This window comes from Carcharodon carcharias, chromosome 20 (genome assembly GCF_017639515.1).
Source record: "Carcharodon carcharias isolate sCarCar2 chromosome 20, sCarCar2.pri, whole genome shotgun sequence".
Taxonomy (NCBI): Eukaryota; Metazoa; Chordata; class Chondrichthyes; order Lamniformes; family Lamnidae; genus Carcharodon; species Carcharodon carcharias.
Window position 1 is genome coordinate 109,334,526 of NC_054486.1, and position 22,738 is coordinate 109,357,263.

General features: G+C 45.1%; 1 protein-coding gene across 3 annotated transcripts in view; it reads right to left on the reverse strand.

The window, feature by feature from the left end:
* LOC121292179 (probable G-protein coupled receptor 132) overlaps positions 1-22,738 on the reverse strand; it is a 92,228-nt gene that overhangs the window by 27,194 nt on the left and 42,296 nt on the right. For all 3 annotated transcript variants that reach the window (XR_005946208.1, XR_005946207.1, XM_041213829.1), the window contains exon 2: positions 3,806-3,913. The gene's annotated coding sequence lies outside the window, so the exon portion shown is untranslated. The remainder of the gene's footprint in view (positions 1-3,805; positions 3,914-22,738) is intronic.

Sequence of the window (22,738 nt, forward strand, 5' to 3'; positions counted from 1 at the left end):
GAACTCCCAATACACCATTCTACACTCTTCCCCCTGAATCTTCACTATGTTAGAATCAAGATTAATCTATTACTGCAGCTAGGCTAGAGAAGCATGGATTGTAATTTCACATACCACCTATAATACCATCTTTATTTAATCAACAAACTTTCATATGCAACCTCCTATTCCATTATCTAAGTCGTTAACGACTACAGTGAATAGCTGAGGCCCCAATGCTGCTCTTTGTGGATCACCATTGGTCACACCCTGTCAATTACAAGGTCTTTTTTATTAATTCACAGGATGTAGTGTTACTGAGAAGACCAACATTTACTGTCCACACCTAATTGCTCTCAAGAAGTTGATAGAGAAACATGTTCATGAATCACTGCAGGCCTTAAATCCAAGTTATGCCAAATTTGCATCTGTAGTGTAAGGGTATCTGGCGCAGCAAAGTTTAAGGTGGAACTGGGAAACAGTACTGCCCACAGTCTGGTGTAAAGAAATACATGACCTGAGACTAGAGAGTTGTGGACTGGTCAGAGACCTGTGTAGAAGCAAGCATGGAGTTAGCTCATAGCTTGGGTTATACCCTGTATATATGTACATAGTTTTGTGTTATTAATAACTGATTAACGTTCAACCACAGAAAATTCAGAACCTCTTCGTGACACCTACTAAACGTACAACAGTGTTGATCTTTGGTTAGATCACATTCGAAGTACTGTGTCTTATTCTGGTCTGAACGTTATTAAAAAATGTTATAGAGGTACTAGACAAGGCGCAAAAAAGGGATTACAACATTAATCTCAGAATACAAGGACGATTTTAAATATTCTAATTACAGGAAAGACCTGGGGCTCTTTTTTCTAGAAAAGAGAAGATGGAGGGTTAACCTAATCTATCAGGTCACAAAAAAAATCAACAGGAAAAACGTAGAGAAAATATTTTCCCTTGTGGTGAGTCCAAAGCTATGGGCCATTGATATAAAATACTCAGTGAGGAAACGCTTCTTTACCCCGGCATTGGTGAATATGTGGAACTCGCTAGCACAGGGAAGGTTGAGGCCCATAGCTTAGATGCAGTTAAGGGGAAGCTGGATAATCACATGAGGGAGAAGTGAATAGAAGACAATGCTGACAGGGTAAGTTGAAGTAGGTTAAGAGGAAGCTGGTATGGAGCATAAACACTGCCATGGACCAGTCGAGCGGAACAGCCTGTTTCTGTGACATTCTATTTTAGAAAGTTGTCAGTTCAATTATTTCCATTGAGGTGTTTACCATCTCAGGGTTAACTTCACAGAATTAGCTTTTCACATTCGCTGGTTGGCACAGAATGTCTTAATATTACAGGGATAATTGGATTGGTGTGTGGTAAGTCTTTAATACTGTTACACAATATTGAGAAAATATGCATGATATTAGCAGCTTGAAAGGGTTACAGAACATTGCTTCTCATTTCCTTCTTTATTTCTGTTCTCTTGTGTATTTTCTACTGCACTTTTTAATTTTGTATTATTTTTACCTTTATTCTCAACTTCACTCGTTATTTAATATCAAGTCTTCCCAACTGTAGGCTCTTCAAGTGAGGCAGAGCGGGTACCAGGGATTCCTGCCCCCTGCCCCTCGCCAGGGTCAGTGTGAAATGTGCAACTGGCAAACCCGCTTGCTGCCTTGTGTCAACCTGCTCTACTCAGCGTTGATGCCCAGTCAATCCCCCTCTTTAATAGAAAGCTGATATCGCTGAAGGTATTCGGTGTTCTCCCAGGTAAAAAGAAAGTGATCTACATTTATATACCACCTTTCGGGATATCAGGATGTCTCAGAGAAATTTACAGCCAATGAAGTACGTTTTGAACTATAGTCACTGTCGTAATGAAGGAAATTTGTGTATAGCAAGATCCCACAACTGCAAAGTGATAATGATTACGTGATCTGTTTTATTGCTAATAAAAGCAAAATACTGCAAATGCTGGAAATCTGAAATAAAAACAGAAAACGCTGGAAAAGCTCAGCAGGTCTGACAGCGTCTGCGGAGAGAGAACGTGAGTTAACATTTTGATTCCAGTACGACTTTTCCATTCTGAAGCAGAATCAAACGAACCCAAAATGTTAACTCTGTTTCCGTCTCCACAGATGCTGCCAGACCTGCTGAGTTTTTCCGGCACTTTCTGCTTTTATATCTGTTTTTGTGATGTTGATTGAAGGATAAATACTGGTCAGGACACGGAGGAGGACTCCCCTGCTCTACTTCAAAATAAACCGATAGAATCTTTGACGTCCATTTGAAAGGGCAGGCAAGAGATGAGTGAGCCTTCTCTGAACTACTTCTAACCCAATAGTGGACGGAATTTTACCCCGGCGGGATTTTCCAGTCCTGCCGAGGTCAATAGACTTTTGAAAACTCGCTGCATTTTATGGCTCTGTCCCCACCAGAACAGGGTCCTAACTGACCTGTTAAGACCAAGTTGCATGGGGAAGAGACCACTTGTTTGTCTTATTCAGGCACTCCAGCAGCAGTCCCTTTTTCAAGCGTCACCATTCTTTTCACCGCTGTTAATTTTAAAAAATTCTTTTATGGGAGGTGGGCGTCTCTGGCAAGGCCAGCGTTTATATTGCCCATCCCCAATATCCCTTGAGAAGGTGGCCTTGAATAGACAATATAAATTCTGGCCTGGCCAGCGACACCCTGGCTGGGGCATCTAGAACATGGGGGCACAGTCACAGAATAAGGGAATCAACCCTTTACTGAGATGAGGAGGAATTTCTTCACTCAGAGCATTGTGAATCTTTTGGAATTCTCCACCCAGAGGGTTGTGGATGCTCCAGCGCTGAATACATTTAAGGCTGGGATAGACAGATCTTTGATCTCTCAGGGAATGGTCGTCTTATTTGGGGAGATGTGGCATTAACGGGGAAGGATGGTGTTAATGGGTGAGATGGTGCTAATGGAGAGGGAAGGTGTAAATGTGGAGGGATGGTGCTAATGGAGAGGGAAGGTGTAAATGGGGAGGGAAGGTGTAAATGGGGAGGGAAGGTGTAAATGGGGAGGGATGGTGCTAATGGGGAGGGAAGGTGTAAATGGGGAGGGAAGGTGTTAATGGAGAGGGAAGGTGTAAATGGGGAGGGAAGGTGTAAATGGGGAGGGAAGGTGTAAATGGGGAGGGATAGTGCTAATGGGGAGGGATGGTGTAAATGTGGAGGGATCGTGTTAATGGAGAGGGAAGGTGTAAATGGAGAGGGAAAGTGTTAATGGAGAGGGAAGGTGTAAATGGAGAGGGAAAGTGTTAATGGAGAGGGAAGGTGTAAATGGAGAGGGAAAGTGTTAATGGAGAGGGAAAGTGTTAATGGAGAGGGAAGGTGTTAATGGATGAGATGGTGTTAATGGGAGGGAAGGTGTTAATGGGTGAGATGGTGTTAATAGTGGGGGGAAGGTGTTAATGTTGCAGACTCCATTATCTTGTTCCTCGATTCTGTTAACACTATCAGTTAAAATTGACCCCATCATCTCAGTGTTGCTCCACCACATTTCCCTGTCTCCCATCCCTTTCTCTCAATTTATCTTCACTTCTATCGTTTCACTTTTTCCTCACCCCTCCCTGCATCTGGCCCTCTTTAATTTTCACTCTCTCTCTCTCTCTCTCTCCTGCTGTCTGGTTGTCAGTCACTACACGTGCTGCTGTGAGATTAACACCAGAACCTCTCAACTGCCATGCCCAGATCTATCCTGTTCCTTTACCAAAACGTTAGAGAACTGATCGGACAAATGGTGCAGAATTCTGAATAAGTTGTACAGAAGCAGGGTAAAATTAAACAATTCTTACCTTTTCGAAGTATAGATTTCCACGGAAGAAGTTGACAGGGGCTCCTCTCACTGACTAATCACGCCGATAAATACAAGCTTCTCAACGTGTGACACAGGACGAGGCAGGCTGCAGTTGAAGAGGAAACTCTGTGTCAGTACTCAACCTTACCACACCAAACACTTATGAAAGTTACTCACAGCACTTCTTTAAAACCTGCGCAAAGCGTTGTCAGAAACTCTGAGTGACAGAGGCCTTCGGTTCAGTCTGCATGATCACTGTGCCTGTGTACCACCATTCTTTGGGTATGAGCATTTGACGGTAAATGTCAATAAATCAGAACGAGAGGTGATCTCATTGAAACATATATGACTGTGAAGGGGTTTGACAGGGTAGATGCTGAGGGGTTGTTTTCACTGGCTGGGGAACCTAAAACACAGTCTCAGAATCAGGGAATGATCACTCAGCACTGAGATGAGGAGGAATTTCTTCACTCAGGGAGATGCAAATCTTTGGAATTCTCTCCCCAGAGTGTTGTGGATGCTCCATTGTCGAATATGTTTAAAGCTGGATGGACAGATTTTTGATCTGTCAGGAAGTTAAGGATATGAGTAGTGGACAGGAAAGTGGAGTTGATCCATGATGGTATTGAATGATGGAGCAGGCTTGAGGGGATGAATGGTCTTTTCCTGCTCCTATTTCTTATAATCTTATGAGATTGCTGGCTTATTGGACAGTGATCAGGATCAAACCAGGATCCCAAAGGCAGTTACAACATCCTATCATCAGCCAACCAGAGTACTGTGTCCAGTTCTGAGCACCACACTTTAGAAGGATCTGGAGGCTTTGGAGAGTGTGCTGAATAGTTTTACCAGAACAGGACTGTAGGATAGACTGGAGAAGCTGGGATTGTTCTCCTGCGGGCAGAGAAGGCTAAGGGGAGATTTGATACAGATGTTTAAAATCATGAAGAGCTTAGGCAGAGTGAATAAGGAGAAACTGTTTGCACTGGTTAGAGGATCAATAATTGAATTTAAGGTGATTGGCAAAAGAACCTGATCAAGGCAACATGAGGAAAAGCTGTTCTGACATTGAGTGGTCAGGGTTTGGAACTCACTGTTGATTGTCTGATGGAAACAGGTTCAATAATATCCTTCAAAAGGAAATTGAATGAATACCTGATTGAAAATGGTTGCAGGGCTATGAGGAAAGAGTAGGGGAGAGGGACTAACTGGATTGCTCATCAAAAGAACTAGCACACATTAGATGGGCCAAATGAGCTCCATCTTCACGATACTATTTTATGATTCTATGATTCAAACTCTACTAAGACAATGGGAAGGGATGTTGGGGTGGTGGGGGAAGGAAAATGACCCAATAGTCTTCGTGACCCTTCAACAGAACAAAGTAAAAATAGGAAAGGGGTGAAATATAAGCTGGTTAAAAGGGGTGAAATATTTCACCCCTTTCCTATTTTTACTTAGTTCTGTTGAAGGGTCATGAGGATTCGAAACGTCAGCTGTGCTCTTCTCCGCCGATGCTGCCAGACCTGCTGAGTTTTTCCAGGTATTTCTGTTTCTGTTTTTGTTTTGGATTTCCAGCATCCGCAGTTTTTTGTTTTTATTTTTTGTTTTTATGACCCAATAGTCTTCCTGTTTTATCACATTAAACAAGTCATAGAATGATACAGCACAAAAGGATGCTATTCAGCCCATTGTACCTGTGACTGGTCCTTGGTAAAGTTATCCAATTAATCCCACTCCCCACTCTATCCCCATCATCCTGGAATTTTTCCCTTTAAAAGTATTATCCAACTTTCCTTTCAAAGTTAGTATTGAATCTGCTTCCACTGTCTTTTCAGGCAGCGCCTTCTAGATCACAGCCGCTCACAGTGGAAAATAATTCCCCTCATGTTGCCTGTGGTTTGTTGAGAGCAGCCTCCTGATCTGCGTCTTTGAGTGAGCTGATAAGGTGATTACAAACAAGGTCCACACACCCAGTCAGAACCGGGTCCAAGAGAGTCAATTTTCATTTCACAGAGAGGAGGGTACAACAACTTGCATTTATATAGCACCTTCAACACAGTTAGTCATCCCAAAACATTCTACAGGAACATCACCAAATATGATGTGTCCAGAATAAAAACAAAATACTGCAGATGCTGGAGATATGAAATAAAAACAGGAAGTGCTCGAAAAACTCAGCAGGTCTGGCAGCTTCTGTGGAAGGGAAACAGAGTTAATGTTTCAAATCCAATATGACTCTTCTTCTGAAGAGCCTACTTAGGTCCAGGTGGTAGCACTCTGACTGCTCAATCCATAGGTTGGGGTTAGATATAGCTTATTATATAGGTAGGTTTTATCTTTCTTAGCACACCAGGTGGCACATTTACCCAGCTTGACACCATCCAGGAAAAAGTTCCCCACTTGATCAGTAACCTGTTCCCACTGTGAACATTCACTCCCTCCACCACCGACGCACAGTGGCAGCAATGTGTGTACCATCTACAAGATGCACTGCAGCAACTCACCAAGGCTCCTTCAACAGCACCTTCCAAATTTGTGACCTCTACCATCTAGAAGGATGAGGGCAGCAGATAGATGGGAACACCGCCACCTCCAAATTCCCCTCCAAGATACACACCATCCTGACTTGGAAATATATCGCCATTCCTTCACTGTCGCTGGGTCAAAATCCTGCAACTCCCTCCCCAACAGCACTGTTTGAGGATGACTTGCTTATACTGCAGTTCAATGGGTTCTGAGATGGATGATAATTCCAATGCACGGTCCGTAGACTCTGCCACGTGTGGGGAGGTGGAATGTGGACGCTTGGCTGGGTGGGTTGTTTGGAGGTTTATGCACTTTCTCCCATGTCTGAACTTCAACTCTGCGTAATCCTGACGAAGTCTGTCAGTGTCTGTCAGCGCCTTCCCTTCCCGAATGAGCCTTCTCCATTTTTGGTCAGTCACAAGCCAGGGACTCTCCATGAGTCGGTGGTGATGTTTGGCCTCAAGATCAAACTCTGAGGACATCCCTAAAGCGTTTCCACTATCCTGGGAGTCTCCTGCCACAGCCAAATTCTGAGTAGAGCAGTTGCTTCAGGAGTCTGGCGTCAGGCATACGAACGATGTGTCCCACCAAGTGGAGCTGGTTTGGAGTGATTAGTGTCTCGATTCTGGGCGGGTTGGCTTGGGGGAGGATGCTGCTGTTGAACCACCTTTCTTGCCACCAGATTTAGAGGATCTGGCAAAGTCTGGTGACATCTCCCCAGTGCTTTGAGGCGATTCTGGAGGCTGTCCAAGTTTCTGAAGCTTAAAGGAGCCTGGGACTGCTGACCTTAACCTCTCCATGGACTGCAGCGGTTCAAGGAGGCAGCTCATCACCAACTTCTCATGGGCAATTAGGGATGGGCAATAAATGCTGGCCTTGCCCCTCATCTTGAACTAAACAAAACCTCAGCCAAATGGGGGAGCTCGGATTGTTTTCGAGTTGGTAATCCCAGACTGATAACTTGTGATAAACGAACATTGTTATCGTAATACCACAACTTCCAGTCACAGCCAGTTATCAGAAATTGTGGGGGTTTGGACATTAGAGACCAGTTCAGCATAGTTTCTTCCTAACAAGGTGACTTCAAATTCTGTTGAAACTCCCACAAAAGAGGGTAACCTGCTGACTTACTGACCACGTTGATCTTGATAAAATCATTTGAGATCACACTAATTGAGATTTTGAAAGAAAAGGTTTCCATTTCTGCAGCATGTACCCATATCTTTTGGAAATATCCCACAGTCCTTCATGCAAATAGGTAAGTAGATAACCATGGGGAGACATTTGGAGACATCACCATAAGAACAGCAATGGCATGGGTGGCCAGTTAATCTGATGGTTTTGGTTGGGGACTAACCTTCCCAGCACATTGGAAAAACTTCTCCCATCCTCCTGCTCACCTTTGAATAGCGACACCACCTGAACAGTCAAGCGGACCTTTGTTTTAATGGGGAAGGTTGGGCATTAATTCTACAAGGTATCATCCAAAGACGGCACTTCTGACAATGCAGCACCCTATCAGTACTGCACAGCTTCCGAAGTGTAGTTAGTCACTGTTGCAATGGAGATGGTATGGTTGGTGTGGGGATGGAACACAGCTGCTAAGCTGTGCAAAGTTCCACAGACAACATCTTGCATTTATGCAGCACCTTTAACATGGCAAGGTGCTTCAGAGGAGCATTAAAGGAGATATGAGGACTGGTGACTTAAAGCTTGGGTTAAAGAATTTGGTTTTATAAAGTGTCTTAAAGGAGGAGGAAGAGCCAAAGAGGTGCTGAGTTTTGGGGTGGGAATTCCAGAGTTCAGGGCCTAGATAGCTGAGGTCACAGCCACTAATAGTGGGCAATTAAAATAAGGGAATGCTTGAGAGGCCGGAATTAGAGCATTTTCTTGGCCGGAGAGGGTTATGGGAATGGAATTAATGCTTTGAATGGCATTGGTTTTGGAATAAATATTGGGTCAGGACACTGGGGGGAGATCAATCCTGATCTTCAAAATAGTCCAGTGAGAGTTTTAGGTCCACCTGAGAGGTCAGATGGGTCCTGGGTTTAATATCTCAACTAAAAGATGGCACTGCCACCAGCCTGGATTACATGTTCAGGTTTTGTGTTGGGAGCTTGAACACATGACTACCCTGAGTGGCTGCCACTGTGGTTCACAGTGAGATGCATTGCTCCAAATCCACCCCGATCTAAAGTTTCGACATATGGTCCCCGATCACTGACATCGCCAAAGGAATACTGGAGAGGAGCAACTGTGGATCAGTCAGTATGATTGTGTGTGAACTTTGTACTATGTCTGCATGATCCCTGGCAAGTATACTATGTCTGTATACCACCTTTCTTTAGCTATGAGCATTCAACAGCAAATGTCAATATTCCCTAATCAGCATGAGAGGTAATTTCATTGAAACATACAAGATTCTGAAGGAGTTTGACAGGGTTGACACTGACAGGTTGTTTCCCCTGGCTGGGGAACCTTAAACACAGTGGTAGGATAAGAGGCTGGTTGTTTAGGACTGAGATGAGGGGAAATTACTTTGCTCAGAGGGCTGTGAATCTTTGGAATCCTCTACCCCAGGGAATTATAGACGCTCCATTGTTGAATACATTCAAGACTAGATGGACAGATCTTTAATCTCTCAGGGAAATCAAGGGCTATGATAAATGGGTGGGAAAGTGAAGAGTTGAGGGGGGAAAATCAGCCACAATCGTACAGAATGGCTGAACAGGCTTGAGGGACTAAATGGTCTACTCCTGCTCCTATTTCTTATACTCTTTTGTCCTTAATTGTTCCTGAAAGCTAGAATCATCATAAATGCTTCCTTCATTCACACACACACTCTAGCACAGACATTCTATGAAATTATGGGGTAATAACTTAAGTCTCCATACTTATAATGTTGACCACTTCACACAGGCACCCACCAATATTGGGTAAATGTCACTGACTAATTGCTATCATTCTAGATTGCAATTACTGAGCTTAAACTGGATCAACATTTGCCAACTATTTCAATGCTCACTGATTTAAAGGCTCCATTGATTTCAGAAAAATCCAGGTTTTTGGAAACTTTAGTTATCTGGCTGAAGTCTCATAGAATGATGTAACACAGAAGGAGGCCATTCAGCCCATCACACCAGTGCCAGATCTTTAAAAGAGCCATCCAGTTAGTCCCATTCCCCTGCCCTTTCCCCAAATGTTCATGATTTTGAATATCTCAATTAAATCTCATTTTAATGGATATGGGAAATGGGATTAGTTTGGGATTGATATAGGATTATAAGGAGAGAGTGGGACACTGGGATTAGTTTGAGGATTGATACAGGGCTATGGGGAGAGAGTGGGGCAGTGAGATTAGTTTGAGGATTGATACAGGGCTATGGGGAGAGAGTGGGGCAGTGAGATTAGTTTGGGATTGATACAGGACTATGGGGAGAGAGCAGGACAGTGGGATTAGTTTGGGATTTGTACAGGGACATGGGAAGAGAGCGGGGCAGTGGGATTAGTTTGGGATTACACTACCAAAGGACTGGCAGTGGGCTAAAAAATGCTAGAGTTCTAAGTTTTCCAATGTAAGACTTTATGCAAAGGTTAACGGATACTTTTATAATTTCTTTTACAGAAAGAAAGAAGTTGCATTTCTATAGTGCTTTTCACAACCTCAGCATGTCCCAACGTGCTTTACAGTAGTACCCTTTGAGGTGTAGTCACTGTTATAATGTAGGAAACACAGGAGCTAATCTGCACACAGCAAACTTCCACAAACAGCAAAGTGGTAAGGACTAGATAATCCATTTTTGTCGTATTGATTGAGAGATAAATATTGACCAGGTTACTGGGTATAATTCCTCTGCTTTTCTTACAAAACTGTGGGATCTTTTATATCAATCTTAGAGGGCAGACTAGGGCTTCAGTTTAATAACTGATGCAAACGATTATATGTCTGACGTGCAGCACTCCCTCAGTACCACCCTAGAGCATTAATCTAGATTCGTGTGTTCTGGGGTGAGACTTAAACTCACAACCTCTGATCTCAGAAGTGAGTGCACTGTCCATTGATCCTCAACTGATAACTGCAGACATTCCGAGGAAGCGCTTGTGTCAGAACAGTTACTTGTGTTAAGTGGTTTAATTTACATAAAGTATTCTCAATGTCTGGTAACAAACACCAGCAAATTGTGTCATTAGATAATGTCTATCTCAGCACAATTACTCCTGGGTTTTTCCCTTGTGGTGAGAAACAGGCTCATTTTAGACAAATATTTTAACACTTCAAATTTTAAAAAATACTTCAAATTTCAAATCACTATCAGCCGTATACATACAGTACCTGTCAGCTTACGTTTTCTGGGAAACCCCTAGGGAACATTTGCCACTGTTTGGCCTTTGACAGGGTTTACTTCCCCTTTAAAGGTTCCCAGTCCCACCAACAGAACAGAGAGAATGAGACAGTGAAAGGGGAGCCTGACTGGGAAGGCATGGGGTGTTCAGGACAGACCAAGACAAAGGGAAAGGTAGGGAGGTGACTAGAGATAAACATGAAGTGGGCAGGGAGACTGAGTGAGATACAGGATAAAAGAGAGAGGGAGAGATTGAGCACGGGAGGTGGGGGTGGTGGGGGAGGTGGGTGGGGTGTGGGAGGTGGTGTGGTGGTATTGTCACTGGGCTAGTAATCCAGAGACCCAGGGTAATGCTGCCTGAATCCTGCCACAGTAGATGGTGGAATTTGAATTCAATAAAAATCTGGAATTAAAAGTCTAATGGTGACCATGAAAACCATTCTCGATTGTTGTAAAAACCCATCCGATTCACTAATGTCCTTTGGGGAAGGAAATCTGCCGTCCTTACCTGCTCTGGCCTTCATGTGACAGCAACATGGTTGACTCTTCATGCCCTCTGAAATGGCCAAGCAAGCCACATAATTGTAACAAATGCTGCAAAGTCACAAAAAGGAATGAAACCAGACGGACCTCCCGGCATCGACCAAGGCACCGAAAATGACAACGGCAAACTCAGCCCTGTGGACCCTGCAAAGTCCTCCTTACTAACATCTGAGGGCTAGTGCCAAAATTTGGAGAGCTGTCTCACAGACTAGTCAAGCAACAGCCTGACAGAGTCATCCTCACGGAATCATACCTTACAGATAATGTCCCAGACACCACCATCACCATCCCTGGTATGTCCTGTCCTATCAGCAGGACAGACCCAGCAGAGGTGACAGCACAGTGGTATACAGTCGGGAGGGAGTTACCCTGGGAGTCCTCAACATGTCTCATGGCATCAGGTCAAACATGGAAGCAAGGAAACCTCCTGCTGATTACCTCATACCGCCCTCCCTCAGCTGATGAATCATTGCTTCTACATGTTGAACACCACTTGGAGGAAGCACTGAGAGTGGCAAGGGCCCAGAATGTACTCTGGGTGGGGGACTTCAATGTCCACCAGCAAGAGTGGCTCGGTAACACCACTACTGACCGAGCTGGCCAAGTCCTAAAGGACATAACTGCTAGACTGGGTCTGCAGCAGGTGGTGAGGGAACCAACAAGAAGGAAAAACATACTTGACCTCAACCCCACCAACCTGCCTGCCGCAGATGCATCTGTCCATGACAGTATCGGTAGGAGTGACCATTGCACAGTCATTGTGGAGACGAAGTCCTGCCTTCACATTGAGGATACCCTCCATCGTGTTGTGTGGCACTACCACTGTGCTAAATTGGATAGATTTCGAACAAATCTAGCATCTCCAGACTGGGCATCCATGAGGTGCTGTGGGCCATCAGCAGCAGCAGAATTGTACTCGAACACAATCTGTAACCTCATGGCCCAGCATATCCCCCACTCTACCATTACCATCAAGGCAGGGGATCAACCCTGGTTCAATGAAGAGTGCAGGAGGGCATGTCAGGAGCAGCACCAGGCACACCTAAAAATGAGGTGTCAGCAAGTGAAAGACAGAGCTAAGCGATCCCACAACCAATTTAACAAGTCACTGGAGGAGGAGGCTCCACAAATGTCCTCATCCTCAAAGACAGGGGAGCCCAGTACGTCAGTGCAAAAGATAAGGCTGAAGCATTTACTGATATCTTCAGCCACAAGTGAAGAGTGGGATAATCCATCTCGGCCTCTTTCGGAGGTCCCCAGCATCACAGGTGCCAGTCTCTAGCCAATTTGATTTACTCCACATGATACCAAGAAATGGCTGAAGGCACTGGATACTGCAAAGGCTATGGGCCTTGTCAATATTCTGGCAATAGGACTGAAGACTTGTGCTCCAGAACTTGCTGTGCCCCTAGCCAAGCTGTTCCAGTACAACTACAACACTGGCATCTACCCAGCTATGTGAAAAATTGCCCAGGTATGTCTTATACACACAAAGCAGGACAAATCCAACCCAGCCAAGTACCGCCCCATAGTCTACTCTCGATCATCAGTAAAGTAATGAAATGTGTCATCAACAGTGCTATCAAGCAGCACTTGCTTTGTAAAACCTGCTCACTGACAGCCAGTTTGGGTTCTGCCAGGGCCACTCATGTCCTGACCTCATTACAGCCTTGATTCAAACATGGACAAAAGAGCTGAGCTCCTGAGGTGAGGTGAGAGTGACTGCCCTTGACATCAAGGCTGCATTTGACCAAGTGTGGCATCAAGGAGCCCTAGCAAAACTGGAGTCAGTGGGAATCAGGGGGAAAACTCTCCACTGGTTGGAGTCATACCCAGCACAAAGGAAGATGGTTGTGGTTTTTGGAGGTCAGTCATCTCAGCTCCAGGACATCACTGCAGGAGTTCCTCAGGGTAGTGTCCTGGGCCCAACCATCTTCAGCTGCTTCATCAATGACCTTCCTTCCATCATAAGGTCAGAGGTGGGGGTGTTCGCTGATGATTGCACAATGTTCAGCACCATTCGCAACTCCTCAGATACTGAAGCAGTCCATGTCCAAATGCAGCAAGACCTGGACAATATCCAGGCTAGGATTGACAAGTGGCAGGTGACATTCACACCACACAAGTGCCAGGCAATGACCACCTCCAACAAGAAAGAATCTAACCATCGCCTTTTGCTGTTCAATGGCATTACCATCACTGAATCCCCCACTATCAACATCCTGGGTGTTACCATTGACCAGAAACTGAACTGGACTAGCCATATAAGTACTATGGCTGCAAGAGCAGGTCAGAGGCTAGGAACCCTGCATCTAGTAACTCACCTCCTGACTCCCCAAAGCTTGTACTCCATCCACAAGGAAAGGTCAGCAATGTGCTGGAATACTCCCCACTTGCCTAGGTGAGCGCAGCTCCCACAACACTCAAGAAGTTTGACACCATCCAGGACAAAGCAGCCCACTTGATTGGCACCCCATCCACAAACATTCACTCCCTCTACCACCGACGCACAGTAGCAGCAGTGTGTGCCATCTACAAGATGAACTGCAGGAATTCACCAAGGCTCCTTGGATAGCACCTTCCAAACCCACGACCACTACCATCTAGAAGGACAGATAGATGGGAACACCACCACCTGGAAGTTCCCCTCCAAGTCACTCAGCATCCTGACTTGGAAATATATCACCGTTCCTTCACTGTCGCTGGGTCAAAATCCTGGAACTCCCTCCCTAACAGCACTGTGGGTGTACCTACACCACATGGGCTGCAGCGGTTCAAGAAGGAAGCTCACCACCACCTTCTCAAGGGGCAACTAGGACTGGGCAATAAATGCTGGCCTAGCCAGCGAAGCCCACATCCCACGGATGAATTAAAAAAGAGATAAAGAGAAGAGTGGTTCTACCTGTTGTCATTCAGTGCTCAAACATATCTGGCAGAGAGAGGTGATGAAAGACTGAGAGAAACCAGAGCCTGAGAGGAATTGAGGCAGGCAGAGGCATAGAGAGACGTGTGCATAAGGATAGCTAGAGCCAGAGAGCATGGTGAGTGGAAACAAGGAGAGTTGTAGGGAGGGACACACAAGACACAAAAGCTATGCCTAGGAAGAGGCTTAGGGCATTCAAGAGAAAAAGCAACCCAGGCAACCATCATTTCTGTGAAACTGTGCAAGTGCATCTGTAAAGGAGGCTGGAACATACCACACAGGCTTTGTTCCATGTTTAATTGTGCTCAGCTGTGATAAAAAGACATTTCCAGATACCACATATTGAAAAAGGCAGGTCATGCACAACAACTTTTACAGGAGTTCACATTGAATACACTTGTGAAACATCAAGAAAGTGAGAGACATATAGCATTTACACCGACCGACTCAACAAGGTTTTCAGATACAGTCCCAAGAACAAGGCAAAACTTTCCTATCGCAGTGTCACAGGCCAAATGCTGAGTCTGAGTTCACTCTCTGTATCTTTTGGAAAGCCTGTCTGCTAAAGGAGCGTTCCCTCCTACACTCACCCCCAGGGAATTCTTAGAAAAGCGACTGCTTTTTTAACTGGCTTGTCCCATTGCCATTGGTACATATGCCCAAAGTGGGCAGGCATCTGAGACACAGCTGTACACATCTGAAACACAGCTGTACACAGTGACAACAAAGGATCAGACCTGCTCCTCCACCACAACAATCACCACTCGTATCGATACAGCATCTTTAACATGGTAAAACATTGGAAAGCCCTTGACAGGAGCATTATCGAGTACAATCTGATACTGAGCTACAAAAGGAGATATTAGGTAAAAGCAAAAAACTGCGGATGCTGGAAATCTAAAACAAAAACAAAAATACCCAGAAAAACTCAGCAGGTCTGGCAGCATCTGCGGAGAGGGATACAGTTAACGTTTTGAGTCCGTATGACTCTTCAGCAGAACTAAGGAAAAATAGAAAAGTCGAAGGGTCATGAGGACTCGAAACGTCAACTCTTTTCTTCTCTGCCGATGCTGCCAGACCTGCTGAGTTTTTCCAGGTAATTCTGTTTTTGTTTTGGTGAAATATAAGTTGGTTTAAGGGGGGGTGGGACAGGTAGAGCTGGATAGAGGGCCAGTGATAGGTGGAGGTAACCAAAAGATGTCACAGACAAAAGAACAAAGAGGTGTTGAAGCTAGTGTTATTAACTAAGGAATGTGATAATAAAGGTACAGATAGTCCTAGTGGGATGGGGGGAAGGGATCAAAATAGGCTAAAAGACAGAGATAAAACAATGGGTGGAAATACATTTAAAAATAATGGAAATAGGCGGGAAAAGAAAAATATATATAAATTATTGGAAAAAAGGGTAATCGGAAAGGGGTTGGGGATGGAGGAGAGAGTTCATGATCTAAAATTATTGAACTTAATATTCAGTCCGAAAGGCTGAAAAGTGCCTAGTCAGAAGATGAGGTGTTGTTCCTCCAGTTTGCGTTGAGCTTCACTGGAACATTGCAGCAAGCCAAGGACATACATGTGGGCATGAGAGCAGGGTGGAGTGTTGAAATGGCAAGCGACAGGGAGGTCTGGGTAATGCTTGCGGACAGACCGAAGGTGTTCCGCAAAGCAGTCACCCAATCTGCATTTGGTCTCTCCAATGTAGAGGAAACTGCTGCTTCACTTGAAAGGAGTGTTTGGGCCCTTGGACAGTGAGGAGAGGGGAAGTAAAGGGGCAGTTGTTGCACCTTCTGCAGTTTCATAGGAAGGTGCTGTGGGAGGGGGTTAAGGTGTAGGAGGAGTGGACCAGGGTGTCCTGGAGGGAACGATCCCTACGGAATGCTGCCGGGGGGGTGAAGGGAAGATGTGTTTGGTGGTGGCATCATGCTGGAGTTGGCAGAAATGGTGGAGGATGATCCTTTGAATGCGGAGGCTGGTGGGATGATAAGTGAGGACAAGGGGGACCCTATCATGGTTCTGGGAGGGAGAGGAAGGTGTGAGAGTGGATGCCTATTAGGTAAGATGGGCAAGTGCTTGGTCAAAGAGGCAGGTATTAAGGAGTGTCTGAAAGGAGGGGAGAGAGGCGGAGAGGTTTAGGGGGGGCATTCCAGAGCTTAGGGCCCTGGCAGCTATAGGCACAGCCACCAGTGGTAAAGCAATGGGGTAACCAGGGATGTGGAAGAGGTCAGAATTAGAGTGGTCTAGAAATCTCAGAAAGTTATGGGGCTGGAGAAGGTTACAGGGAATTAGTGGGTTGCAGGGCTGTGGGGCTGGCACAGTGAAGTTATGGGGGGATTTTAAAACAAGGATGAGAATTTTAAAATTGTGTTGCCAGACTGGGAGCATATGTAGGTCAGTGAGCACACATGTGATGGGGTGAATGGGTCGTGCTGCTACATCCAGAGCCCACAATACTCTGTCAATGCCATATCTGGAGCTCATCACCCCCCCCACCCCCCCACTATTCCTGTTCAATACATCATTATCCACACATTAGTGAGGTCAGTAATCCTGAAAGGAACTTGGAAAGAGCTGCCAATTAACAAAGGACGAACAGAGAAGGGGATGGAGAAGCAAAGACTTAACCTTTACAAACAATTTAAAACCATCTGCTGAAGGCAGTCCCCACATTGACTTACATCACTATGTGATGGAACAGTGTTTCAGCTGTTGGGGAGGTAGCCCAAAGGACTCAGACTCCACTCAGTTACTCTGGCCATATTCCAACATCCCAATTATTGCCCCTGAACTTAGCCCCTCCAGCCTTGCCTGTCCTGTTAAGGAGAGAAATAGAGCTCCCTTTCCCCCAGTACCATCTTTCAGTGTAGCACAGCTCTCAGTGCTAACAGCTTGTGCACCTCTGTAGCTTGGGAGGGCCAAGGCTGCAAAATTTAGAGGTGAAGTGTCCTTGTGTCGCATCGAGGGAGGGAAGACAGGGAGATAGGGTGCAATGGAGCGAGAGGATGGAGGTGCTTATGTTCTTATCCATGGCAGGACCCCCCACTATTCCATCTCATCCTGTTTCCCTGGTGAATCGCTATTCCTAGAATCGTACAATTGCACTGCACAGAAGGAGGCCATTTGGCCCATTGTGTCTGTGTTGGCTCTTTGAAAAACCTATCAAATTAACTCCAAACCGTTGCTCTTTCCCGATAGCCCTGAAATTTCTCCTTTTCAAGTGTTTATCTGATTTTCTTTTAAGTGTTTCTATTAAATCTGCTTCCATCACCCTTTCAAGTAGGTGCATTCCAGATTACAACAACTCGCTATGTGAAAAAAGTTTATTTTGTCAACTCTGCTTCTTTCTCAAAACCCTTCATAATTTTAAATGCCTCTATTAAATCTCCACTTAACCTTCTCTGCCCTAAAAAGAACAACCACCATTTCTCCAGTCTCTCCACACAACTGAATTCCCTCAACTTTAGCACCATTTTAATAAATAGTCTATGAAGTGAGGGGAAAGCAGCAGTGGAATTTTCACTAGATCGCGTGAGAGATACACAGCCTCAGCCAGCACCTGTTTCTCAAACTGAGTAACCAAACTGGGTATCTACACTTCCAGCAACTCCCACCTTACATCCTTCAAATACTAGAGCTCATCCAAACTCTGCCATCTGTATCCTAACTTACACCAAGTCCCCTTCCCCTATCACCCCAGTTCTCACCGACCTACATTGGTTCCTGGTCCAGCAACACATAGAATTTAAAATTTTCACCCTTGTGCACAAATGCCCTCATGACCTTGCTCCCACAATCCCCTATTTCTGTCATCTCCAGCTCTGCAACTCTCTGGGATATCCACACTCCCCTAACTCCTGATTTTACTCATTCCACCATTGGTGGCGATGACTTCAGCCGTCTACGCCCCAAACTCAGGAATTCCCTCCCTGAACCTCTCCACTACTCCCTTTATAAATGCTCCCGAAAATCTATCTCTTCTTCCTAACTTTTGGCCACTTGTCCTAACATCTCCTTCTGTGGTTTGATGTCAAACTTTGTTGATGAACAATTCTTTGATGGACATTTTTTACTATGTTATAGTTGCTTTAAAAATGCTAGTTGTTTTTCTGTATTGAAGAATTCACTATACATTTATCAGATCATCCATCTTCATTTTCTTCACTTCTGTCAGTATAACGTGTAGCCAAAGGAAGAGATTACAGAGACGGTGAAGGGGGAGGCCATGGAAGGATTTGAACACAAAGGTGGCAGTATAGAAAATAGATCAGGACAAGGAATGGAGGAGGCCATTGTTATAAGGGATGTAAAATATTGGGAGGGAACTTAGAGCCTGGGAAGCCCGAGTCAAAATAAAACGTACTTGAAGACAAGTCATTTGGGGAGAAATGAAATAGTAAAAAGTAGCTTGGGTGGGAGGCAATCTGTCAGTATTCTGTTTTGATGGAAATGGTTTCACAAAAACTCTGAAGAGATCCACGCTAGTGACAGATGATTCATCCAGGGCTTATCAAATGAAGAAGTGAGTCGTGGAGCCAATAACATCTCAGTTTAGTAACACCGAAAACAATTATTCTTCTGGCCTGTTTCCTGTGCTGATTGAGCTGCTGGGCATGGGAAATGTTGAATGTGGGAAAATGTGGGGCCGTCCACTTTGTCAGGACAAATAGAAAAGCAGAGTAGTGTTTAATGGAGACATGCTGCAGAATGCTGCAGTACAGAGGGATCTGGCTGCCCTTATACATGAATCACAAAAAGTTAGCATGCAAGAACAGCATCTAATTAGGAAGGCAAATGGAATGCTGGCCTTTATTGCAAGGAGAATGGAGTATAATAGAGTATAAAAGTAGGGAAGCCTTGCTACATCTATACAGGGCATTGGTGATACCACACCTGGAATACTGTGTACGGTTTTGGTCTCCTTACTTAAGGAGGGATATACTTGCACTGGAAGCAGTTCAGAGAATGTTCACTAGATTGATTCTTGGGACCAAGAAGTTGTCTTATGAGGAAAGCTTGAGCAGGCTGGGCCTGCACTCATTGGAGTTTAGAAGAATGAGAGGTGATCTTATTGAAACATATAAGACTGGACAAAAGCAAAATTACTGCTGGAAAACTGAAATAAAAACAGAAAATGCTGGAAAATCTCAGTTGGTCTGGCAGCATCTATGGAGAGAGAAACAAAGTGGATGTTTCAGGTCAAGGGCCTTTCATCAGATTCCGAGGAGGGTGCGAGACAGGTTAGATGCTCAGACAATATTTCCCCTTGTGGGGAAATCTAGAAATAAGAGCATAATTTCAGTATAATGGGTCACTCATTTAAGAACATGGGGAAGAATTTCTTCTCTCAGAGCAGATAGATGGGAACACCACCACCTGGAAATTCCCCTCAGAGAATTCCCTAGCCCAGAGACCAACTGAAGCTGCATTATTGAATATATTCGAGTTAGATTTTTGATTGACAAGGGAGTCAAGGGTTATGAGGAATTGGCAGGAAAAGAGAGTTGAGGCTGAGATTAGATCAGCTATAATATTATTCAATGGATGAATAGGCTTAAGAGGCAATCATCTTAGTTCCTGGGCATCACTGCATGAGTTCCTCAGGGTAGTGTCCTCAGCCCAAATATCTTCAGCTGCTTCATCAATGACCTTCCGACCATTATAAGGTCAGAAATAGGGATGTTCGCTGATGATTGCACAATGTTCAGCACTATTTGTAACTCCACAGATACTGAAGCAGTCCATGTGTAGCAAGACCTGGACAACATTCAAGCTTAGGCTGATATGTGGCAAGTAACAATTGCGCCACACAAGTGCCAGGCGATAAACATCTCCAGCAAGAGAGAATCCAACCACAACCCCTTGATGTTCAATGGCATTACCATCACTGAATTCACCACTATCAATATCCTGGGGGTTACCATTGACCAGAAACTGAACTAGCCATATAAATACTATGGTTGCAAGAACAGGTCAGAGTCTAGGAATCCTGCAATGAGCAACTCACCTCCTGACTCCCCAAAGCCTGTCCACCGCCTACAAGGCACAAGTCAGGAGTGTGATGGAATACTCTCCACTTGCCTGGATGAGTGCAGCTCCCACAACACTCAAGAAGCTCAACACCATCCAGGACAAATCAGCCTGCTTGGTTGACACCCTAACCACAAACACTGACGGACTGTAGCAGCAGTGTGTACCTTCTACAAGATGCACTGCAGCAACAGACCAAATCTCCTTCGACAGCACTCCCCAACGCGCAACCTCCACCATCTAGAAGGACAAGGGCAGCAGATAGATGGGAACAACACCACCTGGAAGTTCCCCTCCAAGTCACTCACCATCCTGACTTGGAAATATATCGCCGTTCCTTCACTGTTGCTGGGTCAAAATCCTGGAACTCTCTCCCTAACAGCACTGTGGGTGTACCTACACCACACGGACTGCAGCGGCTCAAGAAGGCAGCTCATCACCGCCTTCTCAAGGGCAATTAAAGATGGATAATGAAAATGCTGCCCTTACTTGTCAGTAACGCTCACATCGCATGAACAAATAATAAAAAAAGAAAACAGTCACTGTCCCAGGGTCCATAAGACGTAGGAGTAGAAGGAGGCCATTTGGCCCATCGAGCCTTCTCCGCCATTCAGTGGGATCATGGCTGATCTGATAATCCTCAACTCCACTTTCCTGCCTTTTCCCCATAACCCTTGACTCTCTTACTGATTAAAAATCTGTCTATCTCAGCTTTGAACATACTTAATGATCCAGCCTCTACAGCCCTCTGCGGTAAAGAATTCCACAGATTCACTACCCTCTGACAGAAGAAATTCCTCCTCATTTCTGTTTTAAATGAGTGACCCCTTACTCTGAGATTATGCCCTCTGGTCCTAGACTCTCCCACAAGGGGAAACAACCTCTCAGCATCTACCCTGTCAAGCCCCCTAAGAATCTTATATGTTTCAATAAGGTCGCCTCTCATTCTTCTAAACTCCAATGAGTACAGGCCCAACTTACTCAACCTCTCCCCAGAAGAAAATCCCTCTATACCCGGGATGAACCTTCTCTGTGCTGCCTCCAATGCCAGTACATCTTTCCTTAAATAAGGGGACCAAAACTGTTCACAGTATTCTAGGTGTGGGCTAACTAGTGCCTTGGATAGATTTAGCAAGACTTCCCTATTTTTATACTCCATTCCCTTTGAAATAAAGACCAACATTCCATTTGCCTTCCCTATTACCTGCTGAACTTGTCTGTTAGCTTTTGGAGATTCACAGGCTATGGGGAAGTGGGGGGGGGCGTTTGGGGGGTGGGGGACTGGTGGCGTCTGCAGGTTAAATATAAATGGACACAGCCTGTTTGACCTCCTGACCCCTCCCCTGCCACAAGCTGCCCGAGTCACATGACCCAGCAAGAATCCAAAACAACCATTGCACCTATAATAGCGCTCACCTGGAAGGTCCATTAAGGTGGAGGAATCAAGGCTGGAGAGGGGGAGAGGTGTCAAAACATAGCCCCAACTCCACAGATCGCACAGGACCCCTGTCACACCCTGCATGCCACAAAGAGGTTGGAGATAATAGATTACTGCCTCCCCATCATAGCTGTCAGGCTGAATTTCAACCCATTATGAGATATTCAGTAATGAGAGGTACAAGACAGTGCTCCGACCCACGCTGTGCTCAATTATTTGGGATTTAATATATGTCAAATGACATCAACAGCCCCCCCAGTAATAACTGACAGATGCAAAAACAATGCCGGGGAAAACAGGTCAAAATTCAACATTTCTGTTGTTGAAAGTTCAGAAAGCAAATTATGTAAGTTATTTTAGTCAGGCATGTGACCAGGTTTCCCAATTGTTGAAGTTTAGCTGTGAAACTTCCGCTGCTCAAGAAGAAGAATGTTAGTTCCAGGAAGCGCTTGCTATTTAAGGCACCAAGATCAGAATTAAACACTGTCAGGTACAGCACGGGGTTAGATACAGAGTAAAGCTCCATCTACACTGTCCTCATCAAACACTCCCAGGACAGGTACAGCACGGGGTTAGATACAGAGTAATGCTCCCTCTACACTGTCCCCATCAAACACTCCCAGGACAGGTACAGCACGGGGTTAGATACAGAGTAAAGCACCCTCTACACTGTCCCCATCAAACACTCCCAGGACAGGTACAGCACGGGGTTAGATACAGAGTAAATCTCCCTCTACACCGTCCCCATCAAACATTCCCAGGACAGATACAGCACGGGGTTAGATACAGAGTAATGCACCCTCTATACTGTCCCCATCAAACACTCCCAGGACAGGTACAGCACGGGGTTAGATACAGAGTAAAGCTCCCTCTACACTGTCCCCATCAAACACTCCCAGGACAGGTACAGCACGGGGTTAGATACAGAGTAAAGCTCCAGCTACACTGTCCCCATCAAACACTCCCAGGACAGGTACAGCACAGGGTTAGATACAGAGTAAAGCTCCCTCTATACTGTCCCCATCAAACACTCCCAGGACAGGTACAGCATGGGGTTAGATACAGAGTAAATCTCCCTCTACACTGTCCCCATCAAACACTCCCAGGACAGGTACAGCACGGGGTTAGGTACAG